The 24,184-nt window shown below is 35.7% G+C and overlaps 1 protein-coding gene across 2 annotated transcripts in view; it reads right to left on the bottom strand.

Annotated features, from left to right (window-relative positions):
- Positions 1-16,514, bottom strand: part of DIP-beta (Dpr-interacting protein beta) — an 88,516-nt gene extending 72,002 nt beyond the window's left edge. For both annotated transcript variants that reach the window (XM_074101502.1, XM_074101503.1), the window contains exon 1: positions 16,201-16,514. The gene's annotated coding sequence lies outside the window, so the exon portion shown is untranslated. The remainder of the gene's footprint in view (positions 1-16,200) is intronic.
- Positions 16,515-24,184: the final 7,670 nt, after the last annotated feature.

Raw genomic sequence — 24,184 nt, 5'->3', positions numbered from 1 at the left:
GTGTCATGCCAAGAAAACATCCAAGAACGAGCAGCCGGTATCAAGACGTCACATCGAGTGGCGAAAACTTGACATCAACATTTTCCGACATGACAAGGGATGATACACGCTAAGATCGGGCAAATTGAGTGTATTGGGGTGTATCATAGGGGTGTATCATAGGGATACAATAACCCTTAAACTCGTAGATACCAATGTGTACAGTCAAGGGCATAAATATATATACGTTCCCAAGGCTTCAAAAATACCTGTACAATTGATTAGCCAGAAATATCTGTACGGTAATCCGGCCAAAAAATATGTGATCATTTAATTAGTCAAAAAGATGTAGAAGATGTGTGCTTATATTATATCATGGAAAAAAACTGATGTTCGCTCTACTTCTATGAAAAGTTTCTAAATATGTTAAATAATCATCATCATCACACTTATAAGAGCTGAACGAATTTGCAAATATACCTTATCCAATACACAGTTCATAATTTGACAATTGTAATTTTATTTTTATTTAATGTAATGTGATTTAATTTTTTTTGATAAGGTTTTTTATTTACTTAATTGTATTTAATGTAATTTCATTTAAATTGTATTAACTGTATTTTAATTTGATTTTGTTTTTAAATGGACCTATGTTGTCTGTCAAATAAATGATATTATTATTATTATAATACAGAGAAAATTTGACACCGACTAGTGGCTAATAGGTTTTATAACTATTTAGAAGTAGTACATGGACTCATCTACACCAGAAAGGAGATTAGGTTATCCCTATTATCAATACTAATATTATAAATGTGAAAGTATCTCTGTATATCTGTTACCTTTTCACGCTTCGACCGCTGAACCGATTTAGACGAAATTTTGTATGAAGATAGTTGGAGTCAAGCGGAAAGACATAGGCTACTTTTCATCATCATCATCATTATCAGCTTTAGGACGTCCACGGTTGGACATAGGCCGCCCCCGTAGAACTCCAGTTACTTCGGTTGGCAGCGGTATGCATCCACCGTGAACCCTACCCGTGGCTACTTTTATCCCGGAAAAATGCATATTACCTGCGGGATAGCGATAAGCGAATTCTGTGCAGACGGAGTTGGGGGAAATAGATAGTACGTAATAATTGTTTTTAAGAACAATAAAAAAAAAGCGGCCAAATGCGAGTCGGACTCGCCCATGAAGGGTTCCGAGCAGCAAGTAACATAATACAAAAGTTTCCTTTACTTATAATGTCTTAAACTTTCGTGATTTTCACTCATAGTCAAAATACCACGCACAGGACTTATTACGCTGACACATACGAGTAATATTTACCTCGACATTTGGCCGTGGCCACGAGTAGACCACGGTAATGTTGCCGAAACGTCGAGGTAAATATTACTCGTGTGTGTCAGCGTGGTAAGTCCTGTGCGTGGTATTTTTCCTTTACTTTACGATTTATGACGTATTAAAAAAAACTTCTTACTATATCTCGTTCAAACCAATTTTCGGTGGAAGTTTGCATGTACATCATATATTTTTTTTTAGTTTTATCATTCTCTTATTTTAAAAGTTACAGGACACACATTTTACCACTTTGGAAGTGTCTCTCGCGCAAACTATTCAGTTTAGAAAAAAAATGATTTTAGAAACCTCAATATCATTTTTGAAGACCTATCCATAAATACCCCACACGTATGGGTTTTATGTTTTATTATTATTGAGTTTCAGTTCTAAGTATCCCCATACTTAGAACTGAAAATGTATTGTTTTTTTTTTCTATTTTTGTGTGAAAATCTTAATGCGGTTCACTGAATACATCTAATTACCAAGTTCTTATGGTTTCGGAAAAAAGTGGCTGTGACATACGGACGGACAGACAGACAGACAGACAGACATGACGAACCCATAACGGTCCGTTTTTTGCCATTTGGCTACGGAACCCTAAAAAGAAAAAGAAAATAGGACTGTACCTAATAGATCCCTTCAAATGACTACCATCATCTTACTTGATAATCCTACCGCTAATCAGCAGTGCTTGTGCTGCTGTATTCCGGCGAGGAGAGTAAGACAGCTGGTTGACCCTCTAGGCTGGCAACGTTTTTTTTATGGTATTGAGGGCAACCGAGCAAACGGATCGCCTGATGGTAAACGATTAACGTCGCCCATGAACACCTGCAACACCAGAAGACTCACAAGTGCGTTGCCGGCCTTTTAGGTTGGAGTACGCTCTTTTTTGAAAGCTTGAAGGTCATGTCGGTCCGGGAATACAGCAGGCGATAGTTCATTCCAGAGCTTTGCTGAGCGAGGCAGGAAATTTCTGAAAACACGCATAGTAGAAGACTGCCAACCATCTATATGGTGATGATGGAAGTGTTGTCGCGTATGGCGGTAGCGGAAGGATGCGGCAGGGATCAACCCGAATAACTCTTTGGAGCACTCCCCGTTGTACATGCGATAGAGGATGCACAGTATCTGTAATGCTCTGATGTTGCTAGTCACTTTCTATACAGGTGACTCACTTACAAGTATTTGCCTTTGCTTTGTATTTCGTAAATAAATGAACCCCGAAAACATTTACAGTTATTAAGTTTCCATTTTCAAATTAAAATGCATTTTTGTAGCTAGTGCTACGTAAGGTTCCTAATAAGCTATTTTGATTCATTGTCGGTAGGTAACTTAGCTGGGAAACAGTCAAATACTATCTAAAATATGAGCGTAGGTTACGTGCGGTCTGCTCTAAAAGAATTTGATATCAAAGATTCGCTCGCGGGCCGCGGGCTCACTGCGGCGCCATGGATACGTAACCGATGATATAGTTTTGGTGGAAACGCCAGGTAGCAATATTTGTTTTTTTACAGCAGTTCATTATTGCGATATTATCTGAACTAGAGATGCTTAAAGTGAAAGAGATCCATCTCATCGAGTATAAAATAAGAACTTGAGCAATGTTTCAAAAATATTCATGTATTTAACATGCGCTCTAATTCTGACATAATTAAGATCGTACTGTACGAGTATAATAATAGGTTTTTAAAATGATTCGAAAGGATACGCATTCATTTTAAACGATTCCACGTATGTTGCTAGTAAAATTAAAGCTTGTATACACAGTCTAACATTCTGTTTTCTTTTTGCAAATTTTAATGTAGAGGTATACAACAGATTTATTCTTCAACTCGAAGTCGAGCTACAGTATAACACGGCGTCAACTATGACCATTATATAAATATTTATAGGTACATAATTCATTTTGATTTAACATTCTCTTTATTTTGTAGAGGAAGAGGAGTACCGAAATATTTTCAGATCATTAGAATTCTTTAAAAAAAAAATAGCTAAGCATCTTTACTTGCTGCCTGATGCTACGCTATGTTGATAATCCTTCCAGAATTTATATTTATTACGAGAAAGCTACCTACACATCCCAAATAAATGCAGTTATGTCTTATGCCCCCTCTCGCTGTTAAGTAATGGATATTACATTTTTTCCGTTTAGCTAATGGCTATTTTTTATGAGCTTTACTTTTGTAGTTCCTGTCTGATTCAATAGAACAGAAAAGAATATCTTAGGTAATAGGGAAAAATTATCTTTGTAGCCTGCTATGAAACCTTTCTTTGTTTCCGGTCGAAATATACTCTGAGACGTGAATCAAAATAGATGTCAAAGGTCATTTTAATACGAGAACGCGTATGTGGGAATTTAATACATTATTCTTGAGGCATAATCAGCAGCAACTGTACAGAATTTTGTAAACACAAATATTAAACTCAGTATATTCCCAGGGGCACAATTAGAGACCACAATTTTGGCATGGATTTACAAAAAGTGTGCAATGTTAAAGAAACTCACGATGTAATTTTTCGAAAATCCCATGGGAAGTTAGTAAAATATTAAACTCAGTATCTACAATTCGATTTGTAACGAAAGTTACTGCAAATAAAATAACTCTAATCTTACTAATTACTGTTACAGTAAAAAACGTGTCTCTATATACTCTGTGGACAAAGACTTAAAATCCCAAGTGACCTGACTACGAAGCTTGAGGTCCCGGGTTCGAATCCCGGCCGGGGCAGATATTTGTATGAATAATGCGAAGTTTTGTTCTCGGGTCTAGGATGTTTAATATGTAGGTATGTATTTAAGTATGTATTTATCTGTATAAGTATATTTATCCGTTGCCTAGTGTCCATGGTACAAGCTTTGCTTAGTTTGGGACTAGGTCAATTGGTGTCAAGTGTCCCATGATATTTATTTATTTTATTTTATTTATAAGTATAGTGCCTTCTCAGAATGGTAAATTATTTGAACCTAAGCAAATTACACAAAAAAATATTTTCAAAATAAAATTAATGTAGGTATGTTTTGAAGTGTTAAATCGTAAATCCATCATCAACACGTTTTTTTCATCTTTGTCTAAAGGTGAAGAGACACGTTGTAAGTATAATTTAGTTCTGGTGTATCTCAGTCGGTCGATGACTTGTTGTCCTTGAACGAGGTATTTACAAGTTGTTATCAGAGCAAGGATTGGCCAATAACAAAAGCAACGATAAACAGAGCTTAGAAATGACAAATCGTCCCCGAGCGGCTCTGCTGCTGCGTGAAGGCGCGATAACGCGATCGCCAACGGAAAACGGAACTTGTAATTAATGCCGACGCCACATTACGCGTTTCCATTGCTGTTTGCGTGAGCGCTAAACGATATTATCTTACTGTACTGTGCTTCGTTGTAACCGCTCGTAAGTTGGGCCAGAGTTACGCTGCATGCGCCTAATGTATGCAAAATAGTTCGCAAGTGGAGAACTTTTTATGGTTGCGAGTTAGGGCTTGGTTTTGTCGGTGTGTTATTTTAGCTTCACGTTTGCCACGTAAATACACACAATAAAGAAAACGGTATGATCAATCTAATTTCGATTCTCTTGTAAAATCTATCCTTATATTATCACCAGTGTCTAAGAAATCTCTGTTGTCCTTTTATTAGGGTTCCGTAGTGTCTGTCCGTCTGCCTGTCTGTCCGCGGGTAATCTCAGAGACCGTTAGTACTAGAAAGCTGTAATTTGACATGAATATACATATATCAGTTATGCCGACAAAGTGATAAAATAAAAAAAAATGTTTTGGGTTACCTACTACCTCCCATAAATAGACGTAAAGTGGGTGTGTTTTTTTTTTCTCGACTAACTCTATAGTGTGGGGTATCGTTTGATAGGTCTTTGAAAACCAATTGCCCAGACGATTTTTCAATTCAGCGATCTGTTTTAAAATATTCAAATTTTAAGTGCAAATTTTCATCAAAATCGAACCGCCCCACCTCTGAAATCCAAACTGTTGGGTGGAAAATATTGAAAAAATTATGATGGTATATTAAATTTACAAGGAAAGTTGTAACGGCTAAGATTGCTTGACAATTATTAGTACATATTTTAAGAGTAAATAGCAGCCTAAGATATAAAATATACCTAAACTTGGAAGATACCATACACAATACGAAATCCTTAGAATAATATTACTTGATTATTTGTAATGGCTACGGAATCCTATCTTGGGCGTTGGGTTTTTTGATAATAATTTCACGACACACTACGTAGGTAGTCAAAATATGAAAACATCAATTTCGCTTTGAATAGACTCCTCTTGAAATTGATACCTAGTCCATTAAATCGTGAAATACAAAAGGGACAGGTTCAGATCTAACGCCAAGGTATCCAACTAAATTTGCCTGACAGGGCGCAAAATTCGATTAAAATAACCGGAGCAACCACACAGCGTACACGCACGTAATTGCCAATTCCTTTAATTATAGCTGAAATTCAAATACTAAATCAGATACAAATCAATTGGAACTCCATTTTATCAGACAAATGTTCTAATTAACACAATACACACAAATTAATGAACGATCAACTGAAAACATTTTCAGTTGATCGTGGCATGGCTATTCGGTCTCGTTTGTAAGAGCGGTGAGTACGAAAGCGCGTAATCAGCGGCCGTGATGGCAGCCAATAAACTGATTAGTGCTTTCAAAATCACTATTAGTGTGTGTGGTTAATCATAATTCCGTTCATAGGAATAAGCACTGGCGGCTCATTGCTTTAGTGTATGAAATTACGACTTAAAAAAAATTCGTTAAGGAGCGGCCACACCGCTGCTTAAAAAACGGAGACGGTACGGAATCGCAGTGACGCACCGTATGCGCACCGTTTTTTTTAATGCTTTTCACACCGCTGCTTAAAATAGTTATAGGAATAACAGAGACACGTGTGTGTGTGTGTGTGTGTGTGTGTGTGTGTGTGTGTGTGTGTGTGTGCAAATACAAATCTTGAAGATAAAATAATATAGTGTTCCAGAAATGAAAGAGATACACCTTTTTATTAAACATATTTTATATAATACATATCAAATAATATCACGGGGCAATTATTAATACGCATCATAATAATACCAGTTGGTCATTAGTAATACTATTTAAAATTGCCTATGAAGCTATGTTAATTGCTGCGGTCAGAATAATCACTCCATTGTCGCCGATTAATCACTGTTCAATTGTCAATCACGATAAATGCTGCAAATGCCCAGATATCATATAAAAGAATGATTTATTCCACCTAAATGAAATAAAACTAAAGATTTTACAGTGCAGGATACTAAATTGACAAATTAATGAGTTATTACGGGTATCTTGCTGACTTGAATTGTCACCCGGTCTTCATATTCATACAAAGGCCTCTATCCTAGAATGCCATAACAAATGACAACTCGCCACCTGTTTACACCGATTGCTCGCAACTCTCACGATATCGTCAGTTCACCTAGTGGGAGGTCGGCAACGTTTTGTCCTCCAGTTCTTGGTCGCCACTCGAGAACTTTTCTCCACCAATGGTTATTTGTTCCTCGAGTGATGTGCCCACCCATTGCTACTTCAACTAGCATATTTTTCGTGCTACGTCGGTTGCTTTAGTTAGTAATATATATTCCGGATCCACTTTCTTTACTGTTATTATATTATTTACATTCTAATTTACATACGAACATTGAAAGTTAAATCAAAGCTTGTAATTACCTACTAAAAAGTACCTACTAACGTAATCTGACCTATACGCATATTGCAGAGCTCTTAACCTTTGAATATTCACGTGCCATTTGTCAGAGGCATCCTGTAATTAATGCCGCTACGGACAGCGAGGGCCTAATGAATAGGGGTGTGTGATGCAAAAACTGACCCGTCACACGACACGCCGCCAAAACCCAGCCATAGAATAACCAGGAAATTCTAGATGACGAAATGATAGGCGCATATTGGCCGGCTATTGATTTTCAACGGACATTGACTGACGCTGCGAATTTATTTTTGGCGTTCGCAGTATAAATCGCTCATTGGAGCCGTGACATCTAGCGAGGTTGTTGACTGGTTATTTATGGATAAAACTTTAGTTTATAGAAGTATTTTTTGATGTTTACGATTAAAAAAATTAACATCTTTTTTGACAAAAATACTTTTTTGAATTTTAAGGAAAACGAAGAAAACCGACGAGTCCCGCAGATACATTTTGGTTGTACTGTGTACCTACCAGTGGCGAAGTGTCCATAGAACCCTATTCCCATCGGCTTGCCCAGAACCTATTTACAAAATAGGACTACAGAACATATATGATATATGAAAGATATTATATGCGATCTTTTTGCTTCGGTTTTACCACGAAAATAGCTAACGCTACGCCATTGGTACCTACCTACTAATGTCTTATTTTATTATCAGTTAAATTTAGGTAGTATCAAAACTATTAAGATCTACTTAATTTGGTATAGAAATAAATTAAATAACTATTATATTTATTATGTTTGTTTGTGATCTATGTATAAGATGTTAATTTTTAACAACCTTAATAAAATCTATGCAAATGTATCCCGTAAATTTCGTAGCAACTTCCCCGTTTCGAAGCAGTTTGATAAAATCGGAAAATTTAGTGTTCAAATAGATGAGCGAATAAGTATTCCGCTTTATAATTTATTGCTCCCCACTACCCGTTGTTGGGGGTAATGGATGCGCCCGCAGATATCAGTGGTTGCCGTCTTTAAATTACTCACTGCTCAGGAAATATGGCCTCACTCGCGACTTGAAATCCACTTAACTGTATTCCTCACACTGTTAAGATAAGGAGTCGAATTAAAAGTAACTTTATCACTTGGCGAGGTGTAATTGATTTTTATTACATCCGGGCAGCAAGGTGGGAGCAGTTTACATTATTGCTAAAGGAGATAAGGGTTGAGGAACAGGCTGGTAAGGCCGTGATGAAAAGGTTTCGCTTGGTGTAGATACATTTTATGCTTCCGGAGAAATAGGTTTTGGATTTAATGAAAAGAGAATTATGGTGCTAACCAAATTTAAATGAGGAAAAAGATTCCGACATGTAGGTATTTTTAAAAATATCTTGAAATGTCATTGCTATGATTTTCTATATTTTTTCTACTACACGAGTAAGATGTATAATTTGCTGACCTGATTAAAGTTTATAAAAAATATAATTTTAGTTATATACGTCCCACCGATGGGCACGACCCCCTCTCAGAATGAGAGGGCTTGGGCTGTAGTTCCCACGCGAGCCCAGTGCGGATTGCGAACTTCACACACACCATTGATTACCTTCGTTCCTACACAGAAATTCGCAGAAAATGTACATAACTCTTCTTGGCATTATGATACAAATTTTAATATAGATGTAGCTTAACTTTTAATTACTTAATTACATCTCTTTCTATAATCAACATTACTATGTAAATAAACAAACAGCCGAACATAAAACCTCCTTATTTTTTGAAGTCGATTAAAAATCATCCATTACCTACTGACTTCGTAGTTTACTTGTAATGCGGGTATGAAGACGTGGGAAACAGTTCAACGACCTTGAATGTATGGCTCTGTAAGAAGAAAATGTTAAGGTTCGCTTTGCCGTGGCCTGTATGAAAAAGAAGACTATCCCACTAATATAATAAATGCGAAAGTTTGTAAGTCTGTTTGTTTGTTTGTTACCTTCATGACGTCTAAACAGCTGAACCGATTTAGATGAAATTTGGTACATACAGGTAGTTTGAGTCCCGGAAAATTTCATAGTTCCAGCTGGATAGTGAAAACCGAATTCTACGCGGATTATCACTTTCATAATGTAATTAGGTATTATTTATTTACCCAAATAAAAAACAAAAGAAGTACATAAATACTTATAACTATATACCTCTGCCAAACTAGCCAAATATCACAAAAATCATGCAAAAATCCCATAAATAATCGAATTAGAATAAATTAGCGCAACTCACATGTCAAAACTCTCCTTGTTACATAAATATTTATTTGTATCCACATTAAACTTCAAATCCATGCGCTTAACTGAAATATTTAGTAGGTCAGCCTATTAATTTATAAAAGTTCGTCTTCAAGGAACATGAGTTTAACGGAGGATCTAAGTGAAAAACTTTTACTTTGGCAACTTTACTTAATTATCTTGTTAACGAACAAGCCATTTTCTATTTTGAAATCTTGACATTATTAAGATTAGTTGAGTACCTAATTCATTTCGGCGTGAAATTTAAAGCCGCGGTCGGAAGGACAGTCTTGTAATACAATTATTATTACTATAATCATTTTGTAGATTATTGCTTCGTACCTATCGTGTTATCATCTCAGAGCATTTCAAGAAAATGTATACATTTCCATTGCTTCCGATTTACAAAAAATTGCCCCTTGACGGTTAGTCATGTGTCATTCAATATTTTTATTTTTATTCGACTGTATCGCAAACGAGCAAGTGGGTCTCCTGATGGTAAGAGATCACCACCGCCCATAAACATCTGTAACACCAGGGGTATTGTAGACGCGTTGCCAACCTAGAGGCCTAAGATGGGATACCTCACGTGCCAGTAGTTTGACCCGCTGTCTTAGTCTCCACGCCGAAACACAACAGTGCAAGCACTGCTGCTTCACGGCAGGATTAACGAGCAAGATGGTGGTAGCAATCCGGGCGGACCTTGCACAAGGTCCTACCACCTGCATTTTGTACCAAACGATTACAATTACAATTACCTAGGTACCAAACAATTTAGACCAAAAAATTTGTGGATGATTAATTTAACACCTTGCGAAGGGCACCCATGCGAGATACATAAATATGTAAGTACTTCAGATTTGACATACTTGCGAGATACATTGTACTTCAGACTTCATAAACACACCTCTAACAGTTATTAAGATATTAACGTCCAATCAAATCTGACTGACCTATAGATAAAAACTCTAACCCAGTTCCAGATGACCTAGAAAGTTAAAATTTGGCATCCAGTTAGGTAAATAGTTGGGTGAATACAAAGGTAATTAAAGTAGATAAAATTTTGGCAAACATCTGTTAGAATCAAATCATTCTTTATTAGACTCAGATTAATTATGAAGTGTTACATTATTGCGGCAAATGGTTTCGTCTCGATGTTTTGGAATGCATGGAAATAATTAGTTACAACAGTATGGGGTCTATTACTTAAAAATAAAAAAATGTGTGCCTGTAACAAAATGATGAGTTTAAAAAAAAAGTTCAGTATAGTGTCATTTTTCTTTCTAACAGTACTGCTTATTTTTGGGATAGATACTTCGCAAACTGTCATTTTGATAAAAGAGCCGTTTTTCAGTTTCAAAATTGTATCACAATTTTCTTCTACTTTTTCAATAATGACTTTATTTCAATAAAAAGTACGGTTTATGAGAAACCTTAGAAAACTTTCTTTAACCATTCTTATTTGAAAACTGACACTAAACGAAAGTGTCTGTTCATGGTTTAATTTTATAGTTTAATTTGAAAAGATGTTACTCAAAGAGCGGCACTATATATAAAAAATAACAATCGACGACAAAATCGTCATTATACGAAAAGTGACACTTTTTTATACACCCTCACAACAGCTCCGCTCCGTGCTTGGTGTCGGACTGATTTAGGGACTGTTTCACCATCCATTGATTAGTGTTAACTGACGGTTAAATGTGATGCCGTCACCGTCTATTCGAACAAAACAAATAGAGACGGCATCACATTTAATCGTCAGTTAGCACTAATCAATAGATGGTGAAACAGCCCCTTAGTGACGCTTTTTAAGTCCCGGTATCAACGTTTGGGCAATAAGTACAAAGTGACACTACCGCCATCTTTCGGCAACTAATGTAAATATGAAGGTAAGTGTCTTTGCATTGCGTGCGTCTCGCCAGATAGTTTGTAGACGGCGAGTAAACTAAAATTGTAATTTTTTGTTTAGTGTCATTTTTGTTTTCAACTCTACTTTTCATTTCGACTGTGAGGAAAGTAAAATACTACAAAAAATGAGAATAATAATAAATTTAATTAACTTATATCCAACCTCCAACGGTACCTTTTCGACTGGTCACTTGCCACGGCTGACTATAAAAAAAATCGAGTTGGTCACGACGACCAAGGAGCTTATATACAAAACTGGAGGTTGAACGCCGAACGAAGAAGTTTGACCTTTATTACTTATTTATATATTCCATCTCTTTCTTTCACATTTCACGAATGACTTACATCTCTTTCTTAACCTGACTAAAGAAAGAGATGGAATATGTTCGTGACGTAATAAAGATCAAATTTCTTATTAAATGATATTGTAACGGATAACTCACGTCTTAAACTAAACTCAGCTCAAAAATCAAATTCAAAACAATCAAATCAAATCAAATTCATCAGATCAAATTTCTTGTTTCAAACGGATGTTCGGCGTTCAACCTCCAGTGTTGTACATAAGCTCCTTGGTGACGACGTGCATCTAGATGGCCATGCCGAAACGTGAAAAAAAGTGTCATTGACGTAATTCAATTATCTTGGACACCGTGGCAAATCGAAAAATAAAAAATAAAAAATACTTTCCACCCTAGAGATGAAAACGCAATTTTCCACCCGGCTATCTACCCATGAAAATTCAACTTTCCGAACAGGAGAGATGAAAATGTATTAATATATTATTAATATTAGTTTTGTTTTAGATAAAATATAGGTGGGTACATAGAGAGTAACAGTGACAAATTAAAACGTTTGTTGTGGTTTATTAGTCTAACATCTCGTAGTATGGTGTACGATTGTGTTGCTCTGAAGATGAGCTCTGGTTGAGTTCGAAACGCGTCAGTGTATTGTGGTGGTGGTGATAGATGGGTTTGTGTGATTGGTGTGCGTTCTTACAGGAACCTTCCATGTGGAGGAACTGCATGAACACGCATATCTTGCATAAGCTAGCTATCATAAGGTCGCGGGTGAGCAAAGAAATTCTTTTAGTTAATTTACATGTATATTAATTATAGTATTAGACTTAAAAAAGTCCAAGTATTTACAACACTATTTAATTCATTAAAATGCTGCATAAAATAAAATGTCATATTTTCGTTTCACAGTAACAACCTTATCATAAAACACCGAATACATTTTTGTATAATTTTTTCACATACTGTCATGTCCAATAATTTTGTAAAGCAGAATATTAACGCGGCATAATATCGATACATGTAATATTTATATGCCCGAATAGTCATTATAAAGAAAGTTGTATTTTATAGCTGTATCTTATTGTATTTTCGAAGGTGCCAATTTTAGATTGGTGTAATGATTTCAAAAAATTATAAAACAATATGTACTAATTGTATTTATGTGTCTTTTGGGTTGCAGAAAAAAATAACCATGAAGACAAAGGCCTTAGTCTTAATTTTTAACGTGCATTGGATTGTATTATTTTTAAGATATTTCAAAAGAAATTGACAAAAAATGCTTGTGTATTGATTACTGGTGGCAGTACATGAAATAAATAAAAAAACACACGGGGGCTGGAATTATTATAAAGTAAAATAAGTACATCAAAATTCGACGATACAAAATAACGTTAAAATAAACTCACTTCAATGTAAATTATTTTTTACTTCTATTAGTTATCCTTTTTATTAGCTTTGACAAGCAACTAAGAAAATGGTACACGAATACTTTTTCAAACTGAAGCTTTTAAAAACAGTCCGTAACATAGGAATTCATACAAAAATGAATTGAATATTAAATTATGTTGGTCCGCATTTTGTAAAACTGAGCAAGCTTCTTGTTAAGCTTTCAAGAAGCTTTTAAGTTAATGAACAACTTAGAGAAAATTCTATTGACTTTTGTATGGGGTGTTTTATACAAATTAATATTATGATAACTGTTCCGCGCTCCGAAATGATTTAATGGAGTTTTTTTATTCCTTCAAAGTAGAGGAGAATTAGATCAACATTGATAAGAATTATTAAAAAGACAGTTCTCGTTTAGTACCTATTTCATATGATGTTGCGTTCTAAAAATCTTCATTTGGATATAATTTATATTATGTCCGGCCCGTGTATCTACGTCCCACTGTTGGGCACAACCCAATAACTCCTACGATAATGTATACATGCAAATCATTTACGAGACTGACTCATTGACAAACAGACGACCCACAACCCAAACCACATAAGTTAGAGACTCGACGTTTGGTAGAGCGCAGTTTAAGAAGTGGTGCAAATAGATGCAGTTTTTTTAAATTTTTGCGGGATATATGAAACTACCTTTTTTAGGGTTCCGTACCTAAGTTGGCAAAGATGGAACCCTTAAAGAATCAATTTGCCGTCAGTTTATCTGTCTGTTTGTCTGGCAAGGCCGTTTTCTCAGGAACGTACAAAGGTAACCGACGAGTATCAAGCTGAAATTAATATACAGTAATCAGGTTTACTAACCCCATAGAGCAGTGAATAAATCAAACTTCTAAGTCAACCAAAATCAAAGATACAGTCATAGAAACCAATAAATTAAAAAATCAAAAAATCCGACTGCCTTAAAAAATACTGAAAAGAAGAAAACAAGTCTAGTGGGCTAGAACTCTGTTAAGTAGCTAACTTAAAGTTCAACAATCGGAACCCATTCAAATCGTGACCAGCTCAAAAATTCTTAGTACCTATGTTTATGGAACTTTGGTATGAAGGTAGCTTTTATAAGTTTAACAAATAAGAAACGTCTGAAAGTCTATTTTTTTATGTCGGTCTGTATAGGTCAGTAGGTAACCAATCTTAAATGATCCCGCACTTTGCTCAGGAGGAGAATTTTGCTAACACTGGATATTTATAGATATCAAAAAATTCGTACGAAATCCTCAGTGCGCGAGTCCGATTCTTTTTTATTCTTTTACATGAGCGTAAGTATATTAAATTGTATATTAAAATGTACCTAACTGTTCTCGTCTTTCAAAATATGTCTAGCGGTTGACAGTTACGTACGTATGTACATATATTTTACCAGTCGCCCTCAAGTTCATCTATGAAAAATGTGTGTATCGTATTCCCGCTGGAAATATGCAGTTTTCCAGGATAAACAATATTCCATGTGTAAATCCACCTTATAAACTATCTGTGTGCCAAATTTCACCCAAATACGTCGAGTTGTTATTGCGTGATTGAGTAACAAACATCCAATCATCTTCAGAAACTGTCTCATTTCATTTTTTTTAGCGTGTACAGTTGCCATCAGATATTTCGCAGCGGCCAAGGTGGTCCAAAATATCGGAACATGCCCTCTATTATTATGATACTAGAGTTTACCCGTGGCTTCGCACGCGTAAACTATTCGATCTGGTACAATTGAAATTGGATTTTTTTAAATTCCCCTGGGAATTCCCAAAATTTATATCGTGGTCTTCATTGCGGTTGTGTTAAGAACAACTGTCCAAAATTTCAAGACTCTAAATCCGGCGGTTGAAATTTCAAGATTTTATCCCTATCCCGTGGGAATATCGGGATAAAAAGTAGCCTATGTGTTATTCCAGACGTGGAGCTACCTACATACTTACCGAATTATATGACTCTAAGCCCAGCAGTTGTTATTTCGTGATTTTATTCCTATCTCGTGAGAATATCGGGATAAAAAGTAGCCTATGTGTTATTCCAGAAGATGTCCAGCTATGTAGATACCAAATTTCATCCAAATCCGTCCAACCGTTTAAGCGTGAAGGAGTAACAAACATACACACATACACAAACTTTTGCATTTATAATATTACTTAGTAGGATTAGAGTTCATGTAGAGTTCATGTTTTGATCTTTTTGATCACCTTGGCTGCTCCAAAATATCTGATGGCGACTGTACCTAGGTTTAGGAAACTAACAAACGTTATTTTAAAGAGATTGTTTACTTAAAAAAGTTTCAGTTATTTCCAGGCAAGTTAGTGAAATAAAATAATTTCTGTAAATTTAATATTTATGGACAAACATTACCTACAGATTATAATTATAGTGTTTTTTTTAATATGCTAAATATGTATTTTTAAAGCTGTACAATTTTGAGTTTACATATATAAAAAAGAACTAACCTAAGATAGGTTAACTAACTGTAACAATGAAAATGTGTTTTTTTTTATAATGTATAGTCAACATCATAAATAAGTGATCACTTTTGTACCTTGTCCCTTTCAGTCGGTACACAATTTCGTATGGCTTTTCAAACATGACGTTAAAATGACAAGGTACAAAAGTGACTACTTGTTTATGACGTTGACTGTACAATGACCATAAATATGAGATAACAAATAGCGATGGACAAAGATTTTGGAAATGGATACAGTTTGTTGGCTCCTAGTACGAGTAAGTGCATTTGTACTTATTTAAATTTGATCGAAACGTTAACCTGCAAAATATTGAGGAAATATAATCTAATGGTGTAAGATACGCCCAGCAAACTATTAAGATTAAAACCATTAGAAATCTGACCTACGTATACTAAACCCGCAACATAACGGTTTCGTAAATTTACGGACACTAGATTTTCCCTTCGTAGCGCTCACGTATTTTCCTTTTGACCCTTTTAGGGATTGTACTCAAAAAACCGTCCTTAGTAAGCAGTAACATTATTAGGGGTAAAGTATTCCAATTTCTTTTAGTTCACCGGTTTAGGTATACTCCGTCCATTGTCATGTCTCTGTTTATATTATGTATTTTTCGACTCATTCGTAATGGATTTGTATTGGTGGTATTCGGATGCGCTTTAGCTGTTTTAAGTTTTCAGGTCAGGTCTCATATAACGAGATTTATATCTTTGTGTATTTTGCGTTTTTTATTAATAAGTTACCGAGTTACGAATGAAAAAGTACATAAATTTGAATATATGTAACTAAAAGTCCAGTGAATAGTTATGTACCTTATAATTTACTGGTATTAGAACATGGCCATCCCTTGTTTACATCCTCTTCGAAGTACACTGAACAGGCTCAAACTTAAAGCACTTGAAAACTGTTGTTTTAATGAACAAAATATTTATTTGTTTTCATTACTTTCCTTCATCTCACTTCCCGAGCTCATCCGTGGAAGTTATATTAAATTTCGCTAAAGTCAAACACTCTAAACTTTGTTGTGTACTCGCACCGGGAGTCAGAGAAGCGGGAACTATGCTCGTCGCGGTGAAGTGGTGAAGTTGTTCGACAACGTGGCACAGACTCGCCCCACGGCTGGCTTTGCACTGACTTGACGCGCGCGACTTGGCTGCGACGACGCTGCGATTCATGCGCGGATCACTGGGTAGGAGGAGTCTTATACCAAACCACGCCTACCAAGGAGCTACACATTTCTTTTTCAATATGTGTAATTCAATTTCGCTTATGTCTTCGCTGGGAAAGTTGATGCCCCGTTGTCGTTGAACGCGATGTTTTTATGTAAAGTGTAACGTAGTTCGCGAACCGAGTCGGTCCTTGATGCTTCGCGTCCTGTGATTTTTCTCTATTCCGTTTTGTTGTCAATTTCACGTGTTTTTGCTTGTTCATACCAAGTGGAAGACACATCTTTAAACTAGTAAAATTTTGTATAAAACAGTTTAGCAGAAGAAAAAGACAAGTAATTTATTATTAATGAAAATAATTTCCATACTTAGTTATGATAATCCTTTAATCCTAAAGTTATATCCCTCATGGTTCAAAATAACCGTAACGAGGCAACGTCGGTTGCGGTGCGGTCCCACTGCCACGTTCTTACTACATGTAACACTTTGGGCCGTTAAGGAATTTACTAAATTATAACAGTAAATTAAACGCTAGTTTCATTTGCGTTACAAAGTGAATTATGTTTCGGTGTCTTAGTTCTGTCACCGCCAAAATTACTACGGTTCAAAATTAATACAGTGCCATAAGCCAACGTTAATTCCTCTACACCCTCTGACTCCTACATGCCGTATCAAATTTTACAAAATGTTCACACTATTGTGAGCTATACGTGTATTTGAGTAAAGCTTACTTTATTTCAGAGCCGTAGTCAGGTTACGCCATTATGAATACCTTTAATCATTATTAAGTGTACACCTATTTGTTTGGTGTCGTATGTAACAGGATCCTAATGACGACTGACGTTTATTAATTATACTATGTGGGACGTCTTCAGAGTAAACATGAATCACTCAATCATGGAAAAGTTGCACTTTTTATCAACAAAATAGATATTATTATACTAAGGAATATCCTCGTTATATCTATTTATTTAATGAACGTTTTTTTTATTACAGTGTAAACCACCCAATCAGGCGTGAATCAGGCTCGCACGAAGAAGGTTTCGTGCCTACCAATATGACATATTAAATTAAAGTTTCACTGAAAGACACGCCTAACTTTGCAGTTGATTGATTTTATTCTTTAGAGTCGGAGGAATTTTAAAATCCCCTTATTGGTGGACCTCTGCCCGCCAAATAGCAACACTGTACATAGGTACATCAACTAGTAGCAACTTTTTTATTTCTTACTACATCTTGATGATGAAATCAAGAGTTAACAACCGCTCTGTTATTAATTATTTTTCTTAAATAAAATACCTGGGCAACCGAACTACGCTTGTTATTCTTTTTTTGCTAAAACCGTTAATAGGCGGTTTCCCAGACATACGATCAAACTAGATCGGTATTCGCACTCTAAAACCCCCACATAACAAATTTTATCGAAATCGTTAAATTTAAGCCATTTTCGAGATCCCCGAAATGAATAAATAAACAAGTATTCCTCGTTTATTAGTCCTAGATAAGATTAATAGTTTCATTAAATAATGTGGAAGTGTACTATTTCACTGTTTAAGTTTCCGCTGTGTGTCGCAAATTATATTCCTTTTACACTTTATTTTTGTAGTGTATACATAATAGAACTGCTCTTTAATTAAATATTTATAGTGTAGAGCCCTTTTGCTCGCTGCTACACTGGCGACTGAAAACCACTTACTATTCCATCTGACATATTTTAGTGTGTAAAAGTCTTAAACCGGCGAAATTCCTGATACTGCAAAATGTTGCAACGTTGTAACAACAGCACATTGTGCTAAAGTTACGTTTTCAACTAATAATTGCTTCGAGTTTAATAGAACATTGTGAACAATTTTATGTTTTGTTTTATGCAAAACCGAAGCATCAATCAATGAAATCTGATGCTTTAAAATTTACAGAATAGTTTGAAATTCAACAATTCACATAAAAGATCATTCAAAATCATAGTTAATACATTCATGTATATTAGATGAACTAAATTAGAACCCAACGTCTTGCTATGAACCAAAACTTAAAGTGCAGATCGAACTACTTAAACATGATAGTTTATGGTTTTAGCCGAGCATTAATAACAAAATTGACGTTTTTATTTTCACGTTATATCACCTTGTGTATATTGTAACCACCTATGTTGACAAATAAAGATACTTTGACTTTAACCATTAAAACTCTAATCAAAACTAGATGCTGTAATGATCGAATACAGCAATTTACCAGTGATGCCTTAAGAGACCTGAGTAATTGGCGGCAAGTTTGCAATGCGATCAGACCAGGAAAAAGCAAAGAGGCCGATCGCTTCCCTCCCTTGGGCCTCGTTCCAAGCGAGCCGATTTTCGCGGGCGTTCTTATGATTAAGCCAAGTCTAGCGGGACTCCGATCCGCGTCCACGCTAACGCTTGCTTCGACAATTTTAAGCCACGTCCGATATAATAAATGGCTTCGGCAAATGAGATAACGAACACGAGTTTGAATGTAATTATGAATTTTATTGGGCCCGATGTGAGTAGAGTTTGTACTTAGCGCTGGCTGTTTGTATTTTAATTATGTCATACCAGCAAATTATTATAAGTACAAGTACTTATGTTTTAGCGAGTGCAACGGGTTCTGCCTAGATAAATTCTTAGTTTAGTTTAAGTACTGTGTAAGTTCCGCTAGATGAGAAAAGGCTTACTTTACGTAGACAAATACTACGCCAGGGCTTTATACCGGTACTATTTATTAAATCGCTAAATCAGGCGGTTCAACTCACAGATATAAGTCAGAACGGTTCAAATAGGAGGATTAGGCCAGTAGGGTATTTTCCCCCACGTCGACGCTCTGAGCTCATGTTTTTCAACGCTCATTTAAAAGAGATACAATACAAGTTCAGGATTTTCTCAACTGAATATTTTTTTGCGTTAATTAAAACGCTATACTTATGTATAACTAAGTAATTAATGTAATGTCCAAGTCAATATTTCTAAGTATCGTAAGACATATCGATAAAATTACTAATAAATATACTTTAAAAACACGCTTTTATAGCACATGACACTAAAAAGTTAAAAATAATTCTTAACATAGGCAGAAAATAGTAATGAACGAAAAATTATTACGTATATTGTGAAAAAAGCGTGGGGCGCTTTGTCATAATTTTTCGTATATCGAGCACCCTGGTGTTGTAGATGTTTATGGGCGGTGGTGATCTCTTACCATCTGGAGACCCACTTGCTCGTTTGCCATCCAGTCGAATAAAAAAAAAAAACCCTAAGTCATCATAAAAGCTAGAAATTCTCTGAACTTATGTTTCATGTTCTGTAATAGCGATTGGAAAAGTACGTGCCACCGTTTTACGCTATGTTATTTTCTATAAAAACATAATATAATAAACATCTATAAAAGTATTGTATTCATCCTGAATTTTTTCAATTTTTTCCACCTAACAGTTTAGATTTTAGACGGGGGAGGGGGGCGCTCAATTTTAATGAAAAATGTGCACATTAAAGTTGAATATTTCGCAAACAGATCACTGAATCGAAAAATCTTCTTCACAATCCCTCAATGGTTTTAAAAACTTTTCCAACGAAGCCCCACTCTATAGGGTTAGTCGAGAGAAAAAAAAATCCCCACTTTACGTCTATGAGAGATACCCTAAAAAATTTTTTTTACTATTTTTTATTTTACCACTTGGTCGGCGTGACTTATGTTATTATCTATTCATGCCAAATTACAGTTTTCTAGTACTAACGGTCTCCGAGCTTAGTCGCGGACGGACAGACAGACAGACTGAAGGACAGATATGGCGAAACTATAAGGATTCCTAGCTGACTACGGAACCCTAAAAAGGATGTCTTTGTCATCAACTTTAATTAATTTCAAGGTGAGGTCCAACTTAAAAGGTTGAAACCTACAACCGTAGCAACTGTGAAACTTAGGTTAGTTTAAAAGCCTAATCTAATCGTGGTGACGGTTCCTAAGTTCACCGTTAAAGCTGAATGAAATACTTACCCCTTGTCAACGGCTCATACCCATCCTACGTCCACATCAGCCTAGGTTCACGAGCTGTCCAGAATTTTACGTTATTTATTACTGCAGTGTGACACCGGTGTGATCCATCGGGCCAATTCATTTATTCTAAGCACCGTGTGTTGACATATTCCGAATTCGCTTTTGGTAACAATGTATTCGATCAACTGACGTCACTGATATTTTGAATGTTTTTAGACAAGCAATATTTGGCGGGTCCAAATTAAATTGAAATGGGTTTTTGATGTGGTTTGTTTTGGCTGTTATGCGAACTTTGTTTTTAAACTACGCAATGACCCAGTCCAAGCTTAACTTACATCGAAGAAGTCGAAGCTGAGTTATGTGTTTCCGAAACTGAAATTAAAATTATCACGTTATACCTACTAGTTATTATTTGTATATAATTTGTTTCCTAATATAAGTTAGGGAACCGACCATACCTATGTGTTAGCATATTACTCTCAAGATTTTACAATGCAATAGGTAGGTATGAATCTGATATTGATATCAGACTGAGGTATGTAACTATTCTAACTGCTCAAACTGTGTGAGCTTTTTCAAGTAAGAGGTCTTATTTTCTAACGAACTTGCAATCGTTTTCACTATTTTTCTCTGTCACATGGTATAGGATCTGGATGAGTACATAGCTATCATCAGCTTACTCGCCGATTCTGTCGTTATTCCAGCGTGATGAGTTACAGTTGGTGAAAAGACTGGCACAGTGGCGTAGCGTGGGTACCAGCCGCCCGGGGCGGAAGAAAAATTTGCCGCTCTCTTGTTTAGGTTTTAAAAAACTAAGATAACTAAGACTAGTTATTGTATAAAGGGGATTCCCCGCTTTCGTCACAGTATAAGTAAATAATAAATAAATATCACAGGACAATTCACATCAATTGACCTAGTCCCAAAGTAAGCTTAGCAAAGCTTGTGTTATGGGTACTAAGCAACGGATAAATATAATTATAAAGATAGATACATACTTAAATACATATTAATCACCCAACACCCGAGAACAAACATTCGTATTTTTCATACAAATATCTGCCCCGACACGGGAATCGAATCCGAGACCTCAAGTTTCTTAGTCAGGTTCTCTAACCACTAGGCCATCTGGTCGTCTGTAATAGAAAACATGCTCATTCTAATCGGTCCGAATCGTAGGTGCGACAAAACTGTAAAATATATTATTATCTAGATATTATTCAGAATTATAATATAATATAAGTAACAATTGCATGTTATGGTTCAAGTTCAATTCAAAACGACTTTGTCCATTTTTATCGTTTTTGTATGTAATATGGGAAATAACGTTCAGAGTATTTTTCACTATATGACAAAAATAAAAAGAGAAAATTGCAGTCACCTCGTGGATGCCTTTTTTTGCGAGCAGTGCTGTCGTAGACTTTATTTTAAATAAAATAGGTTACCCGGCTCCGGCCATTAATCAATCTGTTTCAACGAGATGTTAAGCTCTGTATAGCTCGTAAATTCGGCCATTGCCGCGTACGTCATTCGGTTATAAGGCTAGTTTAATTTAATCTAAGTGGAAAAATTAAGATCATCCATTGAAATGCTCTTTAAGGCTCAGCAAAATTACATAACAAAGTTTTGCACAGTTAAAAGTTCACTAATACTACAATGTGTGGCCCAGAACCGGGGATAATATTAAAAATAGAGGCTCTATAGATCATCGGTAATTGGATCATCATGGCACCACTTAATGAAAATCAAAACTTAACTTTTGTTTTTTTTCTAACAAACTTAATCGTAAATTCAATGTACGCCATCCTAGAACCCAACTGACTTGCCAGTCACGCCACAAATATCAAACATTTTGCTTTACATTGCTTCTTCGAATAAACTTTAAAGTGTAATGTTTTAAACCACATACCAAAAGTACTGATGGGTGGAGCTAACGGGTGGGGAGGGGGTGGGGGGTGTAAAGGTCCCATTTTTTAGTTTTTCGTAAATAACTCGTAAACGCTGGCCCACAGCAAAAAAGGAGATGAATATTTCACGAGATATGGCGGGAAGAAGATGGACAATAAAAAATACGCACATTTCTTTAAATATGGCGATGGATTGCTCTTTCACGCAGAAGCTACTGAACGGATTTGCATGAAATTTGCCATACAAGTAATAAATACCCTGGATTAACATATTGGCTACTTTTTTCTTTGGCCGCGACTTCACTCGCGTAGAATTAGTATGTAGTTTCAAACTTTGTGATTCTTTTGATCCCACAGGAACTATAGATTATTTTGGAATAAAAAGTACTAAATGACAGGCAGTAGGTAACTGAGAGGCAGTTTTTGTTCTTCGTGGGGTAGGTTATCCCCAGGTCGTAGCGAAAAGGTTAATCACAAAAGCCTTGCACTTAAAAATCCGGCCCCCCAGAGCTGCACGTGTAATTCGATGATGCACGATAATTAGCGCAAATCAAACAAGCCAGCATTAATTATCACAAAATGGCAAACAATCGTTTAATTACCTACTGGCATGGAAACCGCTAAATTAAGCGGTAACAAACTCTGGTGTTGTAAATATTGTTCACTTCCGAGTTTAATTACCTTTATACATGCTCAAAATGAGTAATTGAGTGTGGAAGCCCTGGTCATGGGGGACCTGAGTGACGCGTCGCTCTACTAAGGATGGCAAAGAGTAATTTTTAACACACCGTTTTTACATGGAAATTACAAGTAAGTAGTAAAATATATTTTTAATAAAATATTAATTATTGATGATGTATCAATAATTTTATTAATCTTTGAAACGGTTTACGGTTTTTTTTTTGTAAAAATAATATTGTCAAACGATATATTTCGATTTATTTAAAATACAGGAGATTATTTTTGAAAGCTTATTAAGCCTATTAAACACGGAGCTACTTAAAACAAGAGCGTGTCGGACACGCCCAAGATAGGTTCCGTAGCCATTATGAAAAAAATCAAGTAATATTATGTGCGTTATAGTTATAACACAATTAAAACACTTACTACAGTCTTAAAATGTATTATTACCAGAAAAAGAGCGTATCTTCACGGCACTTACGTCCTTTTGTTGAGAAGCGCAGTTTTTCGGCAATAACTCAAAAACGGTATATCCGATCATGTTGAAACCAATTTTTGTTGAAAGTATTTATTAAGCGTTACCTTTCCATATTTTCGCATATTTTTTGGACAAACGGTTTACAAGATAGACAATTTTTGCTACTTTGGGAGCGATTATTTCCGGAAATCTTCACTTAATCAAAAAAGTTTTTGAGAAACCTCACTATCTTTTCAAAAGAGCTGTCGAACTATGTGCCACACGTTGATGCGAGTTATTTTTTTTTTTCAATTTGTGTTACGTGTATGGAGTGCAACCCCCCCCCCCTATTAATTATTATTTTTGTAATTTAATTACAAAACTAAATAGCGGCTTTGACAAGACATCTGTACTCTCTTGTAGTTTTCGAGTCAAATTCCTGTGACATACGGACGGACGGACAGACAGACAGACAGACGGACTTGACGAAACTATAAGGGTTCCGTTTTTGCTATTTTGGCTCCGGAACCCTAAAAACTCAATTGTATCTCATGTTCCACATTGTTGTCAAATTTATCTT

Source organism: Choristoneura fumiferana, chromosome 18, assembly GCF_025370935.1.
Source record: "Choristoneura fumiferana chromosome 18, NRCan_CFum_1, whole genome shotgun sequence".
Lineage (NCBI taxonomy): Eukaryota > Metazoa > Arthropoda > Insecta > Lepidoptera > Tortricidae > Choristoneura > Choristoneura fumiferana.
The sequence above is the reverse complement of the archived record's forward strand: the minus strand, read 5'-3'. Positions and strand labels throughout refer to the sequence as shown.